Source organism: Garra rufa, chromosome 20, assembly GCF_049309525.1.
Source record: "Garra rufa chromosome 20, GarRuf1.0, whole genome shotgun sequence".
NCBI lineage: Eukaryota > Metazoa > Chordata > Actinopteri > Cypriniformes > Cyprinidae > Garra > Garra rufa.
Window position 1 is genome coordinate 33947440 of NC_133380.1, and position 17253 is coordinate 33964692.

The following is a 17253-nucleotide window of genomic DNA, read 5'->3' on the forward strand; positions in this document are numbered from 1 at the left end:
ATCTGCAGGGTCAGTGACTCCAATATCCAGCCAGACGATAGTCAGCAAATAACAGAGCTCTCATGTAACTGATTCCAATAGAGGTGCAATGACCCAGCAAGGACGTTAAGTGACAGAGAAAAAGACAGAGTGGAAGACAGAGAGATAGAGCGAAAAATGCAAGAATAGCTTGAAAGATGTCTGTTTTGTAAGATGTTTGGTCTGAGAAGGGCATTGGTTGAGCAGTGTGTTAATAAAGGCAGGAACTGTGTCTTTGCTCTTGTGCTGTTGGCAGTGGTGACAGATGTCTCAGAGAGGTGCTTCGTTCCTTGCCCTAATAAGAAACAGATATAGATATGGATAAGACCCGGCCACCCACTGATCAAAAGTATGACATATTTTTAACAAAAGCAATATCAATTCAAGAACACACCTGCACATCCCACACTGCTGCTGCTTCTGAAAGTTCTTATGGTTTTCCTATGACATGGTTTTCCGCAAGATCCAATTAAATGACAAAATTGGATGTTTTTTGTTTCATTTGTAGCGTAAGTTCTCACACCGCTGTGGCATATAGGCTAATAAAAGCTTGAGATGCCCTGCGTAAGACCCTTTTCTTTTGCTTCGTGATTGCGTTGTGAATTTGAAGGTAGCAGCTGGAATATTACTTCTGGCAATAGGTGGTTTATTAGTCTTTTATAAACTCGTACACTCATTTATTTTTGCTCTACACCATTTCCGCTCTCATCTCACAAAATCCTCTTAAAGTTTCATCCTGAAAGTACAATTTTGAGGAAAAAAAAAACACAATTTCCTGAACAAATGAAATGCTCAGCCCTTAGGATTCATGAACTTAGAAATTAAAATCCCCTTGATCTTTTGCCTTATAAGAGGTCAATGTACTATAAAAACATCCTGTGAGTTTCAGAACACAAAAGTTTCTAATTTAGTCAAAAAATTAAATTGAAGCCAGTCTGCCAAAATGACAGGTTGTGTAATGTGCCACTCTGTGATGTAATAGTGTCTCTAAACACCGCCTCCACAGAGGTAGATCAATGGCTGCTTACATCAAACATCATAGATGAATATTTACTGAGTAATCCACTTTTTTGTAGAGAGGGGTCAAAATGGCAATTTTCACCTAAGATTTGAAAGAAAACCAGTTTAAAAGAAATTAAGTGTCATATTTTTGCAAATCAATGCACATTTGGTCTTCAAACACTGAAAATGTGTACAATTTAACAATTTACCCCTGGAGCCATATAGGGCCTTAAAGGAACACTTTTTTTTAGAAATAGGCTCATTCTCCAACTCCCCCCGAGTTAATAAGTTGAGTTTTAATCACCTCTGATATGAATTTTTTTTTAAAGTATTGGTGTATGAAGGTTGAAATTAAATATATTTTCAATTTCAAAAATGTGTCATTGAGCTTTACTGTTTACATCTATTATTTAACATATGTAACCCTGGTCCACAAAAGAGATTTATACATTATCTGAAAGCTGAATAAATAAGCTTTCAAAAATGACCAACGAGTTTCGATATTTGTCCTATTTAAAACTTGACTCTTCTGTAGTTATATTGTGTACTAATATTGGCGGAAAATGTAAAGCTATGATTTTCTAGGCCGATAAGATTAGGAACTACACTCCCATTCCGGCGTAATAGTCAAGGAAGTTTGTTGCAGTAACATGGCCGAAGCAGGCAGAGTAATATCACGCAGTGCCTGAAATGATGCCATAGAATGGAAAACTGTATCACCTTGTCATAGTTGAATAATAACAGTTCTGTACATGCACATGACATACCGTGAGTCTCAAACATCATTGTTTCCTCCTTATATAAATCTGGTGTTTGCAAAAGACCACTGAAAAACAGGCCAATTCCAATATAACACAGACTATGACGTTATATTCTCGGGATCATTAATAGTCATGCCCCCCACATTTGCATAGCCCAATCATCAGAAGTTCTGCAGCTAGGCTATTGTAAAAAAAAACAAAAAACAAAGCGAGGACAATAGCGAAAATGGCAGATCACAGAAATAAATGTTATGTTCCAGGTTGTGCAGGAGATGTTAAGTGCAGGGATGGGTTGGTGTCTGTACTCAGAAAGGCACGGAAAACAAATAAGGCATTCTAATAAAATAAGCAAGCCACTGAAGGGACACCGATAGCTTCTTGTTAGAAGTAGTCTGTTACATTTCAGTACATACAATTTCACCACATAAACAGAGTAAGGAGAGATGACTGTGTGGACGATGGCGACTGATTTTAAAGATCCTGATCACCGCTGACAGCATCTAAACTTGTCGACTGTGCTAAGTACTGCCGCTGTAGAATAACGTTACACAGAGCATCGCAAAACTCAAAAGTGAAAGTAAAAAGTTATCGTGCATTCAAAATGGCAGTTTCAACGCCCCGCATATTAATAGCGGCTCAAGCTTCGTAGTAAAAAATATATATTTTCCTCCATGTGTTTCCTTCCTACTGTGTGAGCTGAAATGAACCGCTCTGTGAGACAGCCAATCAGAGCAGAGCCCCTCATTAATATTCACGAACCTTCCAAATAAGGTAATAACAGACCATTTCATTCTAGGGACAAATCCTAGGGTTGTAAATGGGCTTGTAAAACTGTTTCTGGAGAATTTTTGCCCTTACCTAAGCCGTATACCTTCAATGTAGATATCAGAGAACAATTTAAAATAATGTATGAATGCATTCTATGGCACCTTTAAAAATGAGGATGCCCAAAGGAAAGTTTATTAAGACCCAACATCTAAAAGGGCAATAAAATATCTTAAATAATTCTTGAGTTACAAACATGAAAACATTGGAGTAATTTCCTGAAGTGTGCTGTTTCCACATTTTTAAATGGTCACATCAGCACATAATGTAACAAAGATTGCTAAAGTCAACAGATTTTACTAATAGACCTATTAATCTCTGTGTAAAAATAACATTATGATGCTGGTATCTTTTTAACACCCTGTAATTTGGCTCTGCATCTCAGGTGAATTCCCCCGAATTACCCCTTTCCACAAAATAGTGGATTATTTAGTAAATATTCGTCCTTGACATTGAATATTTTGGCTTTCATCACTATGAGGAAAAAGAAAAAATATCAGCAAAATCAAAAATTTGACCCGGGGACGTCTGGATACTGAATATTTATGCGTCCATCTGAAGGCTGTCAAACATACACAACTGTTAGCTAATCATAGCAGTGGGCATTTACTTCCGCGTCTACAATCCACGACGCCTATTCAGACAGAGAATTCCAATGAGGAGGGTCACAACAGGACAGAAAATAGCCTATTGCTTCAAAATTATGATGTTTTATGATTTTAAAATTTTAATAACATTATAAGTGGACTTTAGAGAACAGTACAATATAATACAGGGTTTGTACTTATGTCACCGTTTGGTCAGTTACCCGGATACGTGGCCATATTGGAGACATGGCGTTACCTGGATGTAAACAACAGCATGCATTGCATGGTTAATGTACTACTGAATACGTTGCTCTGCTAATTTATGCGGTCTAAACCATGGAAAAAGACGTGTGGAAAGCTACTAAATCATATAGAGAAGCAGAAAAGGGTGCAATATTTTAACAAACTAATGTTAATAGGTGGTAAAGACATGAGCAGATAGGAGCAGTATTAATTAAAAAGATAACAAACACCTTTTATTCCTCAGACAGTTTTTTGCCATCTTCTCCTTGATTAGTTAGAACATTTGTCAGTCTATAGTGTTCTAAATGTTTTTCCAGGTCCAAAACATGGCGATAATTGACCATTTTCAGCAGCAATAATGAGCAAAATATGTGAGTTTTGTTTGTTTCAGTGGCAATGTTTAAATCTAATGCTGCCAATGTAAAGAGATAGTTTGCCCAAAATGTCATCACTTATTCAACCTGTATGAGTTTCTTTGTTCTGCTAAACACAAAAGAATATATTTTGAGGAATGTTTGGAACCAAATAGTTCCATTTCCAGTCCCCATTGACTTCCATAATGTGTATGGACATCAACAACTGTTTGGTTGTGCTCTGCATATTATAGACTGCAGAAATAGTATATGTTATGCCATTCCAAAAGCTGTGTGATCATTTGATCAAGAAGAAGTGGTTGGTTGGATTTTCCACTTACTTGACGGTTACATAGACAGACTTTGCCCTCTAGTGGCTGTTGACTCCTTTACAGGAATGAAGGTGGTTGCTTGCAACTCTAGAAGTGCTGTGAAACCAACTAACTTGTGAATTATAAATTTAGTTGCTTGTTATTTAGGAACATACCTCTTGCAAAGAGAGAGCATGATCTCTTAAATTCAAACTTCTGTTTAGGGTTGAACCTGATTTGCGTAATGCAGATCTATAACCTGTAGGCCTCCAGCCATGGACAGTGGTTGTAATTTCTCATCAATTACTACCACTGTCCATGACTTTAATACGTAAGATGATATTATTCACATCTAGACATGAGGCGTCTTGTAAAATTGCAATGCTGTCATTTTATTTTCCAAGAAGCTCATTACGACTTTTAGCCTCTGTGAACCTGATCATAATGCAGTGTAATTTAAAAACAGACAGATATTATTAGATGAAAAACATTCCATAACTGCTGTCATATTCATGCTTTCAGACAGCACTCAGAGCAGCATTATGCAAAAGTTCATCTGAGGTCTGCAGACAACCTGTGAAATCACAGACCACTGAGATGAGCTGGCTGATGGGTTATGAAAGAAATGTGTCTGTTTTCAACATTGATAATAATAAGAAATGTTTCTTAAACAGCAAATAAACATATTAGGATCATATGACACTGCAGACTGGAGTAATGATGCTAAAAAATGCAGCTTTGCATCACAGGAATAAATTACATTTTAAAATGTATTCCAATAGAAAAAAGTTATTTGGAATTATGATAACAGGTATGTGTCAAATAATTTGAATATCGAGGGAAAGTCCATTTATTTCAATAATTTGTTTCAAATAGTAAAACTTGTATGTTATATTAGTTCACTAAACACAAAGTGAAATATTTCAAGCCATTATTTGTTTCATTTTTGATGATTATGGATTAAAGATTAAAAAAACAAATCCAGTATTTCACAAAATTTGAATATTTCATGTGACCAATAAAAAAAGGATCTTAACACACGTTAGCCTTCTGAAAAGTGTGTTAATGTACTGTACTATGTCCTCAGTACTTTGTTGGGCCTCCTTTTGCACTAATTCCAGCATCAAGGCGGCAATCAGCCTTTGACACAGTTGAGGTGTTATGGTAGCCCAAGTTGCTTTGATACTGGCCTTCAGCTCGTCTGTATTTCGGGGTCTCTGTTCCCTCCTCCTCTTTTTGACAATACCCCATAGATTTTCAATGGGGTTTAAGTCAGGCGAGTTTGCCGGCCAATCAAGTACAGTTATTCCATGGCTATTAAACCAGGTACTGGTAGTTTTGGCTTTGTGGGCAGGTGCCAAATCCTGCTGGAAAATAAAATCATCATCTCCAAAAAGCTTGTCGGCAGCTGCATTGACAGTGGACTTGATAAAAGACAATGGACCCACACCAGCAGATGACATGGTTTCCCAAACCATCACTGACTGTGGAAACTTCACACTGGACTTTAAGCAGCTTAACTTTCGTGCCTCTCCGGTCTTCCTCCAGACTCTGGGACCCTGATTTCCATCTGAAAACAGGACTTGGGACCACTGGGCAACAGACCAGTACTTTTTCTCCTTAGCCCAGCACAGATGCTTCTGACGTTGTTTTTGGTTCAGGAGTGGCTTGACGTATGGAATTGTCCAGCTGTAGCCGCTGTCACGCAGACGTCTGTATGTGGTGGTATTTGATGCTCTGACTCCAGCCTCAGTCCACTCCTTATGAAGCTCGCCCAGATTTCTGAACCACCCTTGCTTGACAATCCTCTTAAGGCTACGGTCATCCCTGTCACTTGTGCAACTTTTCCAGCCACATTTTACCCTTCCTCTTAACACTCTGTTAATATACTTCGATACTGCGCTCTGTGAGCATCCAGCTGCTTTTGCAATTGCCTTTTGAGACTTTCCCTCCTTAAAGAGGGTGTCAATGATGGTCTTCTGCACAACCATCAAGTCAGCAGTCTTCCCCATGATTCTGAAGCCTACTAAGCCAGACTGAGACCATTTAAAGTTTGAGGAAACCTTTAAATTAAACCTGTTTTGCATTAATTAGCTAGATTGGAACACAGGGAGCCTACAATGTTGAACTTTGTCATGATATTCAAATTTTGTGAAATACTAGATTTTTTTTTTTATCTTTAATCCATAATCATTAAAATTGAAACAAATAAAGGCTCGAAATATTTCACTGTGTGTAGTGAACTACAGTCGTGGCCAAGAGTTTTGAGAATGACACAAATATTAGTTTTCACAAATTTTGCTGCTAAACTGCTTTAGATCTTTGTTCCAGTTGTTTCTGTGTTGTACTGAAATATAATTACAAGCACTTCATACGTTTCAAAGGCTTTTATCGACAATTACGTGACATTTATGCAAAGAGTCAGTATTTGCAGTGTTGGCCCTTCTTTTTCAGGACCTCTGCAATTCGACTGGGCATGCTCTCAATCAACTTCTGGGCCAAATCCTGACTGATAGCAACCCATTCTTTCATAAGCACTTCTTGGAGTTTGTCAGAATTAGTGGGTTTTTGTTTGTCCACCCGCCTCTTGAGGATTGACCACAAGTTCTCAATGGGATTAAGATCTGGGGAGTTTCCAGGCCATGGACCCAAAATTTTAACGATTTGGTCCCCGAGCCACTTAGTTATCACTTTTGCCTTATGGCACGGTGCTCCATCGTGCTGGAAAATGCATTGTTCTTCAACAAACTGTTGTTGGATTGTTGGAAGAAGTTGCTGTTGGAGGGTGTTTTGGTACCATTCTTTATTCATGGCTGTGTTTTTGGGCAAAATTGTGAGTGAGCCCACTCCCTTGGATGAGAAGCAACCCCACACATTAATGGTCTCAGGATGCTTTACTGTTGGCATGACACAGGACTGATGATAGCGCTCACCTTTTCTTCTCCGAACAAGCCTTTTTCCAGATGCCCCAAACAATCGGAAAGAGGCTTCATCTGAGAATATGACTTTTCCCCAGTCCTCAGCAGTCCATTCGCCATACTTTTTGCAGAAGATCAATCTGTCCCTGATGTTTTTTTTGGAGAGAAGTGGCTTCTTTGTTGCCCTTCTTGACACCAGGCCATCTTTCAAAAGTCTTGGCCTCACTGTGCGTGCAGATGCGCTCACACCTGCCTGCTGCCATTCCTGTGCAAGCTCTGCACTGGTGGCACTCCGATCCCGCAGCTCAATCCTCTTTAGGAGACGATCCTGGCACTTGCTGGACTTTCTTGGACGCCCTGAAGCCTTCTTAACAAGAATTGAAGCTCTTTCCTTGAAGTTCTTGATGATCCTATAAATTGTTGATTTAGGTGCAATCTTACACTGTAAAATCTAATTAGTTGGGCTTACTTAAAAAAAGCATGCGAACCGATTGCCTTAAAAAAAACTAAGTGAAATAGAAATAATATGTTGTACTGACAAATGCTTAGTTAGTATAGTTTACTTACATGAGAGTTCTAGCAACTAAAAAAGAACTGTAGGGGCTACTTGATCCTTTACTTAAGGTTTACTCTTGACTTAGTATAGCTACTCACTATATATGCAAATTGCTGTTATAAAAACTTAAGCAGCAACTTTTCCAATTTCCAATATTTATGTAATAGGGGTTATGCGCAACAGGCTTCCGTTTTCTGCTAAACAGGTCTCGTTGCTTCCGGTTCACGCGTTTTGCATATGCCTCTTTAAATATGAACATGATTTACTCAAGATTCCTTCAAAGTAGACACTAAAAATGATCATAACCAATGTCCATCACATATGTGGATTGATATATAAAAGTTTTTAATTTTTATTCTTTTCACTAACATTTATATATAAATATCGAATGAAACGTCCACAATAAAAACAGCTGGCTTGTTTAACTGATTACCTTAAAAGTCCGTCGATATCGCCATTATTTATTACGGCTATTAACACGTTCTCCGACAAGCGGAAGCAATGAGACCTGTTTTCCGGGGTTGGTCAGGTGACGTTCGACATATACCCTATTCTCAAAACTTTTGGCCACGACTGTAATATAACATACAAGTTTCACTTTTTGAAACAAAATATTGAAATAAATGGACTTTCCCTCGATATTCTAATTTTGTGGCACATATATAATATTTAAACTCAGCCTTGGTGAGCATAAGACCTTTTTTTCAAAACAAACTTCTTAGATTTGCATTTTTCTTGTATTCATTTAAAATGTTTTGTACTGATCTTCTTCTTCTGGAGTCCTAGAGTCTGGAGAAGCGAACAGCACAAAACCAACTCCATTTTCCCTTTTTTTATGTCATACAAAGAGTAATGCAGCACATCTCAGCGTGTACTTTTGCTCTTTTAGAGATTCTTTCTGACCTGCCCTGAGAAAGATGTCCTCGCTACATTACACACTAAAGAGACACACTCTTCATTCTCATTTTCAGAGCATGAAGACTCTCAGGTCATGATTCATTTCAGTATTACAAACCTTGTTCTCTGCTAAGGAACAAGTATCCTCTATTTCTTTTATCTATTCACTCTGTTATGGGTGCTAGACATCTGTATTTCAGAGCCAGACATTCTTATTTATTTATCTGTTTTTGTCCTTTTCCTTTCCCACTTCTTTATTCTCTTTTTTTATTCACTGTTTTACCAGAAGCAATTATGTTAATGTTGTAAAATGGCCTTACTTTCACAAGGTGAGAGGCCTTCATTGTTTTATTTTCATGTTTTTGCATTTACTTTAGTCTACTTAGAAGCCTTATCCAGTAAGTCCAGCTTGCCAGAAGTCAAATATATTGCCTAGTCTATCATTTTGTCTGAGATTGTCCTTCTTTGAACCCATCATGCTGTCCTTGTTATCATAAAGTAGTCATTAAAACAATTTGCACCTCGGGTTTCTCTGGTATAATCACAGAAATTTGGCCCTGATTTGAATAAGTTACATTTTCGTTCTTGGACTTTGGTTCTTCCAGGGTGTTTTTTAAAAAGATGTGATGACGCTGACTTGAGGCAGGGGATTAAACAACTTGTTGCTTTTTCATGCGGACATAATGGCCTTTCCTGTACATGCTGTGTCCTTGGATACACCTGTTGTTCTAGAGGTTGCCAAAAACTATTAGAAAGACATTTGTCCATGCTATTTAGGGAACGGTTCATGTAAAATTGAAAATTCGCTGAAAATTTACCAAGACTCAGGCTATCAGAGATGTAGATGAGTTTGTTTCTTAATGGGAGCACATTTGGAAAAATAAGCATTACATTAGTTGCTCACCAATGGATCCTCTGTGGTTGCCATCAGAATGAGAGTCCAGTCCAACAATAAAAAACACATTTGTAATAAAAAAATTATTATTCTTCTGAGACAAAAATTTTTGACTGCTACTTCTCCTAGAGCTTTAACTCTACAAACTCCAAACTCAGGCCAGATCTTCAGACTGATCTGATTCGAGTTGCTGTATCTTTTCTAACTGATCGGACTTACGGTTTTCCTACAAATGATGAATAAATCTGGGGAAAATCTCATAGACTTACATTGAGGGAATGTTCAAATGAGCCAAGACTTTTCAAACTCCAACTGACAAAATCTATCTATCTAACCTAGCAACTAGAATCATGTTAGTGACATGCTAATCAGGCTAGAAACGTGCTAGTAACTTGCTACCCTGCTGAAAGAAACAGCTAAAAACAGTCTAGGCTGGTTGGCTGGTCTTAGCTGGTTTAAGCTGGAAGTAGCTGTTTTTAGCTGGTTTCCCAGCCTGACCAGGCTGGGAAAGTGGCCAAAACCCCTCTAAAACCAGCCTGCTGACCAGCTAAAACCAGGCAATCAGCCTGGGCTAGTTTTAGCTGTTTTTTTTCACCAGGGTAATCATGCTAACAATATGTTATGTTAGAGACATGTTAACAACATCATGTTAGTAACTTGCTATTCGTGCTATTAATGCTATCATCATGCTAGCGACATTCTAATCATGCTAACTGCACGTTAGTAACATGCTAATCATGCTAGAAACATGCTAACAATATGTTAATCAGGCTAGAAACATGTTAACAATATCATGTTAGTAACTTGCTATTCGTGCTATTAATGCTATCATCATGCTAACGACATTCTAATCATGCTAGAAACATGCTAACAATATGTTATGTTAGAGACATGTTAACATCATGTTAGTAACTTGCTATTCGTGCTATTAATGCTATCATCATGCTAACGACATTCTAATCATGCTAGCTACACGTTAGTAACATGCTAATCATGCTAGAAACATGCTAACAATATGTTAATCAGGCTAGAGACATGTTAACAATATCATGTTAGTAACTTGCTATTAGTGCTAATAATGCTATCATCATGTTAGCGACATTCTAATCATGCTAGCTACACGTTACTAACATGCTAATCATGCTAGAAACTGTCACGGTTCAAAAGGGAGGTCTGGGTCCAAATGCAGGTAAGTATTTTTAATTAATAAAATAATAAACAAACAAACAAAAAGCCAACACGGCAGAACATAACATAAACTCAAATACTAGATAAACAAAACCAAGGCCAGGATAACAGGAACACAGAACACACGAGACAGAAGACAATGCAGCCATGAAGCAGGAGTGAAAGGTGAGAGTTTTTAAAGACCAGATAATAGTGAACAGCTGTGAGTGAATCAGTGCTAATGACAAAGACAGGTGAATGCAATCAGGAAGTGCAGTGTAGGGAAGGGAAAACAGCAACCCCAAGTGGCTGAGGGAGGCCCCACAGCCCAGATCATGACAGAAACATGCTAACAATATGTTAATCAGGCTAGAGACATGTTAACAATATCATGTTAGTAACTTGCTATTAGTGCTAATAATGCTATCATCATGTTAGCGACATTCTAATCATGCTAGCTTAGCTACACGTTAGTAACATGCTAATCATGTTAGAAACATGTTAACAATATGTTAATCAGGCTAGAGACATGTTAACAACATCATGTTAGTAACTTGCGATTCGTGCTATTAATGCTATCATCATGCTAGCGACATTCTAATCATGCTAGCTTAGCTACACATTAGTAACATGCCAATCATCCTAGAAACATGCTAGCAACATGTTAATCAGGCTAGAGACATGTTAACAACATCATGTTAGCACTTTGCTATTCGTGCTAATAATGCTATCATCATGCTAGTGACATTCTAATCATGCTAGCTACACGTTAGTAACATGCTAATCATGCTAGAAACATGCTAGCAACATGTTAATCAGGTTAGAAACATGTTAACAATATGATGTTAGTACTTTGCCATTCGTACTAATAATGCTAATAATGCTAATTCTAATCATGCTAGCTTAACTACACGTTAATAACATGCTAATCATGCTAGAAACATGCTAGCAACATGTTAATCAGGCTAGAGACCTGTTAACAACATCATGTTAGTAACTTGCTATTTTTGCTATTAATGCTATCATCATGTTAGCGACATTCTAATCATGCTAGCTACATGCTAGTAACGTGCTAAATAAGTTAGAAACATACTAGCAACATTCTAAAACATGCTATTTATCCATCCATCCATTTGACAGACTACATTGCCTTCAAAACATTAAAGCTTTAAAACTACTTTAAACTTCAATCTTTTTTTTGAGTGACAACCATAAAATTTTCAACTTCTTAAAATTTTTAAACTTTTTCACACTTTATGATCATGCTTTTTCAAGCCAACTTTAAGTTTGGCTTGAATTCAAATTCAAAACACTGAAAATATGTCGGTGGATTCTGATGTAAGAGGATAACAGAGAATGAACGTTTTTTTTTGTTGTTTTTTTAACTAAAGGAAGCATTATTGTGGATTATTATGTATTTTGGCCATGGTTTGAAGTTAAAGACGTCTTAATGATAGATTTGTTTAGTACAAAAACACAGCATTCATCACTTCATAAGATGCTAATTGATGGACTGTAGTGTGGTGGATTATTGTGATGTTTTTATCAGCTGTTTGGACTCTCATTCTGACGGCACCCATTCACTGCAGAGGATCCGTTGGTTGAGCAGGTGATGTAATGCTACATTTCTCCAAATTGGATGAAGAAATAAACTTATTTACATCTTGAGTGGCCTGAGGGTGAGCAAATTTTCATGTTTACCTGAACTTTTCCTTTAAAAGTTAAACATTCCCTACTTTTCAAAGTATTGTAAAAAAGCAGTTTAACCACTATTATAATGTCTTCAAATTTGCTGCAGCTCAATGCAGTAGAGCAGGTGTTGTCAGTCTTTTAAGACCCACAGATCTCCTACTTTAAAATTGTATTTTAAACTACTAAATCTAATGATAACTCTGTGTAATTAATTTCCATCGCAGGGCTGCACATACTGATAATTTTCATACTTATATTCACTCTGCACAACAGCATTTGTTAAATGCAAAGTGTAAGCATTATGTTAAACGAGTTTTAAAAGTCTTTGACATGTCTTGGATTCATTGCCTTACTATGTAATATACTGCTGTTCAAAAGTTTAAAAAAAAACGTCTAGGTTACGTAGGTAACCCTCGTTCCCTGAAGGAGGGAACGGAGACGTTACATGGGAATTCGCTTAGAATCCAATCATCTCTGAGCCTTATACAAAAGGCCAATGAAAAATTGGCGAGTGGCATTTGCATGACGCGCCACGCCCCGTACATACGGGTATAAATAGCGACGTCATGCGCCAGTCAGACAGGTTCTTCGCTGAGGAGCCGGATTGAGCCGGCGTCAGCGCGACGACAGGGACGTGGCAGGGGATGTAACGTCTCCGTTCCCTCCTTCAGGGAACGAGGGTTACCTACGTAACCTAGACGTTCCCCTTCAGTCGAATCACTTCGACGTTACATGGGAACTGACCCTATGGAACAAGCCACGTCCCTGCGCCGCGTTACGCAACGACCACGTGCCGGCAGGCGGACGTGTCAACAGGCGGACGTTAACGTAACCTTCCCAACGCCCTGGGGCCCGAGAAGGGGGGTCCCCAGGGATGCCAGAAACTGAAGCAGGGGTTGGGGGGGCGGAGACATGAATTCTGTCCATGTGAAAGTAAGAAATTCAATATATCCATAAGGGGGTTTTAGGGAGGGAAACAGAGGCCTTCTGGTTGACCCCTGGAAAAATATAGAGAAAAATAGCCACAACCTGCGGGGCGAAGGAGACCCGGCAGGAGCACAGTCAAGAGCTACTCCGCGTCTAGCCCGGACTGAGGGGCATGGAGGACCCAGGTTCGCCGGAGGGAACAAACTGGGAGATAGCGCACGGATCCACGTGGGAATGGCGCAGCAAGCCGACACTAGCCGTCCTCCCGGTCACCTGTCAGAACTCGGGAAGAGACGGCCTCTAAGCGAAGGTTGTAAAACCTGGCAAAGGTATTTGGTGTCGCCCAGCCGGCAGCTCTGCAGATGTCCGCTAATGAGGCGCCATGTGCCAACGCGTAGGAAGATGCAACACTCCGTGTGGAGTGGGCATGCAAGCCTAAGGGGCAAGGCTCTCCCTGATATAAGTAAGACAGGGAGATGGCTTCTACCACCCAATGCGCCAACCTCTGTTTGGAGACAGCATTCCCTTTCTGCTGACCTCCGAAGCAAACAAAGAGCTGCTCGGTGCGTCTGAAGTGCCGAGTGCGGTCTACGTAGGTGCGCAGAGCACGGACTGGACACAACGATGCTATAGCTGGGTCTGCCTCCTCCAAGGGCAGAGCTTGCAGGTTCACCACCTGATCGCGGAAAGGCGTGGTGGGAACCTTGGGCACATAGCCGGGCCGGGGTCTCAGGATGACGTGAGAATCGCCGGGCCCGAACTCCAGGCACGCTTCGTCGACAGAGAAAGCTTGCAGATCCCCCACCCTCTTGATGGAGGCCAACGCAGTCAGGAGCGCTGTCTTTAATGACAGAAACTTAAGCTCAACTGAGGCGAGGGGCTCGAAGGGAGGTCCCCGCAGGCCCTGGAGGGCGACGGAGAGGTCCCAAGAGGGTACGAGGCGCGGTCTGGGAGGATTGATCCTCCTAGCGCCTCTGAGGAATCTAACGACCAGAGGGTGCTTCCCTAGGGATGATCCATCCACTGCATCGTGATGTGCGGCAATAGCGGCAACATACACTTTGAGAGTCGAAGGGGACAGCCTGCGCTCCAACTTCTCTTGCAGGAAGGAAAGCACTACTGCAATCGTGCATCTCTGTGGGTCCTGTTCTCGTGAGGAACACCAGTCGACGAATAGACCCCACCTCAGTGCGTACGCCTGCCTTGTAGAGGGGGCTCGGGACTGAGTGATGGTTTCTACCACGGCCTGTGGAAGGCCGGCGAGGTCTGAAGCGTCCCGTCCAGGAGCCAGACGTGCAAGTTCCATAGATCGGGACGTGGGTGCCAAATAGTGCCCATCCCCTGAGAAAGAAGGTCCTTCCTCAAGGGGATTTTCCAGGGAGGGGCTGCCGCGAGGGAAATGAGTTCTGGGAACCAGGTCCTGGCAGGCCAGTATGGGGCGACCAGGAGAACCTGCTCCTCGTCCTCCCTGATCTTGCACAGGGTCTGTGCAAGGAGGCTCACTGGGGGAAAGGCGTACTTGGGCCCCGGAGGCCAGCTGTGGGCCAGAGCGTCCCTGCCGAGGGATACCTCGTTGAGGGAGAAGAACTGCTGGCAGTGGGAGGATTCGGGGGAGGCAAACAGATCTATCTGGGCCTCCCCGAAATGCCTCCAAATCAGCTGGACTGTCTCGGGGTGGAGTCGCCATTCTCCAGGGAGGGTGGACTGCCGTGAGAGCTGATCGGCTGCACGGTTGAGTTCCCCCGGAATGTGAATGGCACGTAGCGATTTTAGCCACGTTTGACTCCAGAGGAGCAGACGGCGGGCGAGTTGTGACATGCGACGGGAGCGGAGGCCGCCCTGGCGGTTGATATAAGCCACAGTCGCAGTGCTGTCGGTACGCACAAGTACGTGCTTCTGACGCAACGTCGGTCGGAAGCGACGAAGGGCCAGAAGCACAGCCAACAACTCGAGGCAATTGATGTGCCACTGCAGTCGAGGTCCTGTCCAGGAGCCCGAAGCTGCTTGCCCGTTGCACACAGCACCCCAACCCGTGGTGGAGGCATCCGTGTAAACCACGATGTGCCTGGACACCTGCCCCAGGGGTACTCCAGCCTGGAGAAAGGCAGGGTCTGACCACGGGCTGAACAGGCGGCGACACTGCGGGGAAACGCCAATCCGGAGTGTGCCACGGTGCCATGCCCGTCTCGGGACTCGGTCGTGTAGCCAGTGCTGAAGCGGTCTCATATGAAGCAAGCCCAGCGGCGTTACCGCGGCCGCAGCTGCCATATGCCCCAGGAGCCTCTGAAAAGTTTTTAGAGGAACCGCTGTCTTGTGCCTGAATAAATCTAGACATCTCAGCACCGACTGAGCGCGCTCGTTGGTGAGACGGGCTGTCATGGAGACCGAGTCCAGCTCCACACCGAGAAAAGAGATCCTCTGCACTGGGGAGAGTTTGCTCTTTTCTCGGTTGACCTGAAGGCCCAGGCGGCTGAGGTGCTGAAGCACCAGGTCCCTCTGGTCGCATAGCACCTCTCGAGAGTGGGCTATCAGAAGCCAGTCGTCGAGATAGTTGAGGATGCGGAAACCTGACAGCCAAAGAGGGGCCAGGGCCGCTTCCGCAACCTTGGTGAAAACGCGAGGAGAGAGGGACAGGCCGAATGGGAGAACTTTGTACTGGTATGCTCGACCCTCGAACGCAAACCGAAGAAAGGGCCTGTGGCGAGGAAGAATCGAGACATGGAAGTACGCGTCCTTCAGGTCGATGGCTGCAAACCAATCCTGGGGACGAATGCATGTGAGCATGCGCTTCGTCGTGAGCATCTTGAACGGCAGCCTGAGAAGGGACCGATTCAGGACTCTGAGATCCAGGATGGGTCTTAACCCACCACTCTTTTTGGGCACGATGAAGTAGGGACTGTAAAACCCTGACCTCATCTCGGCTGGAGGGACAAGCTCGATCGCATCCTTCGCCAGTAGGACTGCGACCTCTGCACGCAGGACAGCGGCGTGGGTGTCTGAGTGGACACGAGTGTGAAGGACACCTCTGTACCTGGGCGGAGCTTTGGCGAACTGAATCGCATAGCCGAGACGTACCGTCCGTATCAACCACCGCGAGGGGCTGGGGAGCTGAAGCCAGGCCCCCAAGCGCCTCGACAGGGGTGTCAAGGGAACGTTGACCGACGTGACCGTGGTGGGGCAGCCTAGGGGGGGAACAGGAAGGGGAGACAAACTGCTCTGAGCAGGGCCTACCTTCTTCCCAGGTTCCCGCGCTGGCGAAAGACAGCTCCGAGTCCGGCTCCGAGAGGGCATCCTGGTGCCGCCCGGAACGGGAACACGGGGCCGAGGCCCCGGAGGTGAAGGAAATTGCTCTTTTATTGAAGTTGTGGGTACCGCCGACCCGTGGGCCGGCGGCAGCGTTAAAGTGCACAACAACCCCCGGCCCTCCAGCGGGAGCGGGGACGTAGATGTTCTCGTCCCCTGAAGAACAAACTTCTCCACCTCCGGGTTGCCCGCGTCAGGGACGTTTCGCGGCTCTTTTGCGGGTGTTCTTTGCAGGTCCCTGAGAGGCGGGCGGCGCCGCGCCCCCGCGGCCGGCTCGACGTCGGGCCGTCTCCTTCTTGGGTTCAGCAGGCGACGGAGCAGGTTTGGTGGGGGCCGCGGGCGGCGGGATGGGTTTAGACTCGCGGCGGGGCAAGATGTGTTGAATGGCCTCCCTCTGCTTCTGGACTGCCGAGAACTGCTGGGCAAAGTCCTCGACAGTGTCGCCGAATAGGCCACTCTGGGAGATAGGAGCGTCAAGAAAGCGAGCCTTGTCGACGTCTGCCATCTGGGCCAGAGTGAGCCATAGGTGTCGCTCCTGGACCACGGCTGTGGACATCACCTGACCAAGGGAACGCGCCGTGACCTTCGTCGCCCGTAGGGCGAAGTCGGTGGCGGCGCGGAGTTCTTCCATAACCCCCTGGTCGGGACCACCCTCGTGCAGCTGTTTCAGGGCCTGGGCCTGATATACTTGGAGGATCGCCATAGCATGCAGGGCGGTGGCGGCCTGTCCAGCGGCGTGGTAAACGCGGCCCGCAAGGGCGGACGAGCGCTCGCACGCCCTGGACGGGAGATGCGGAC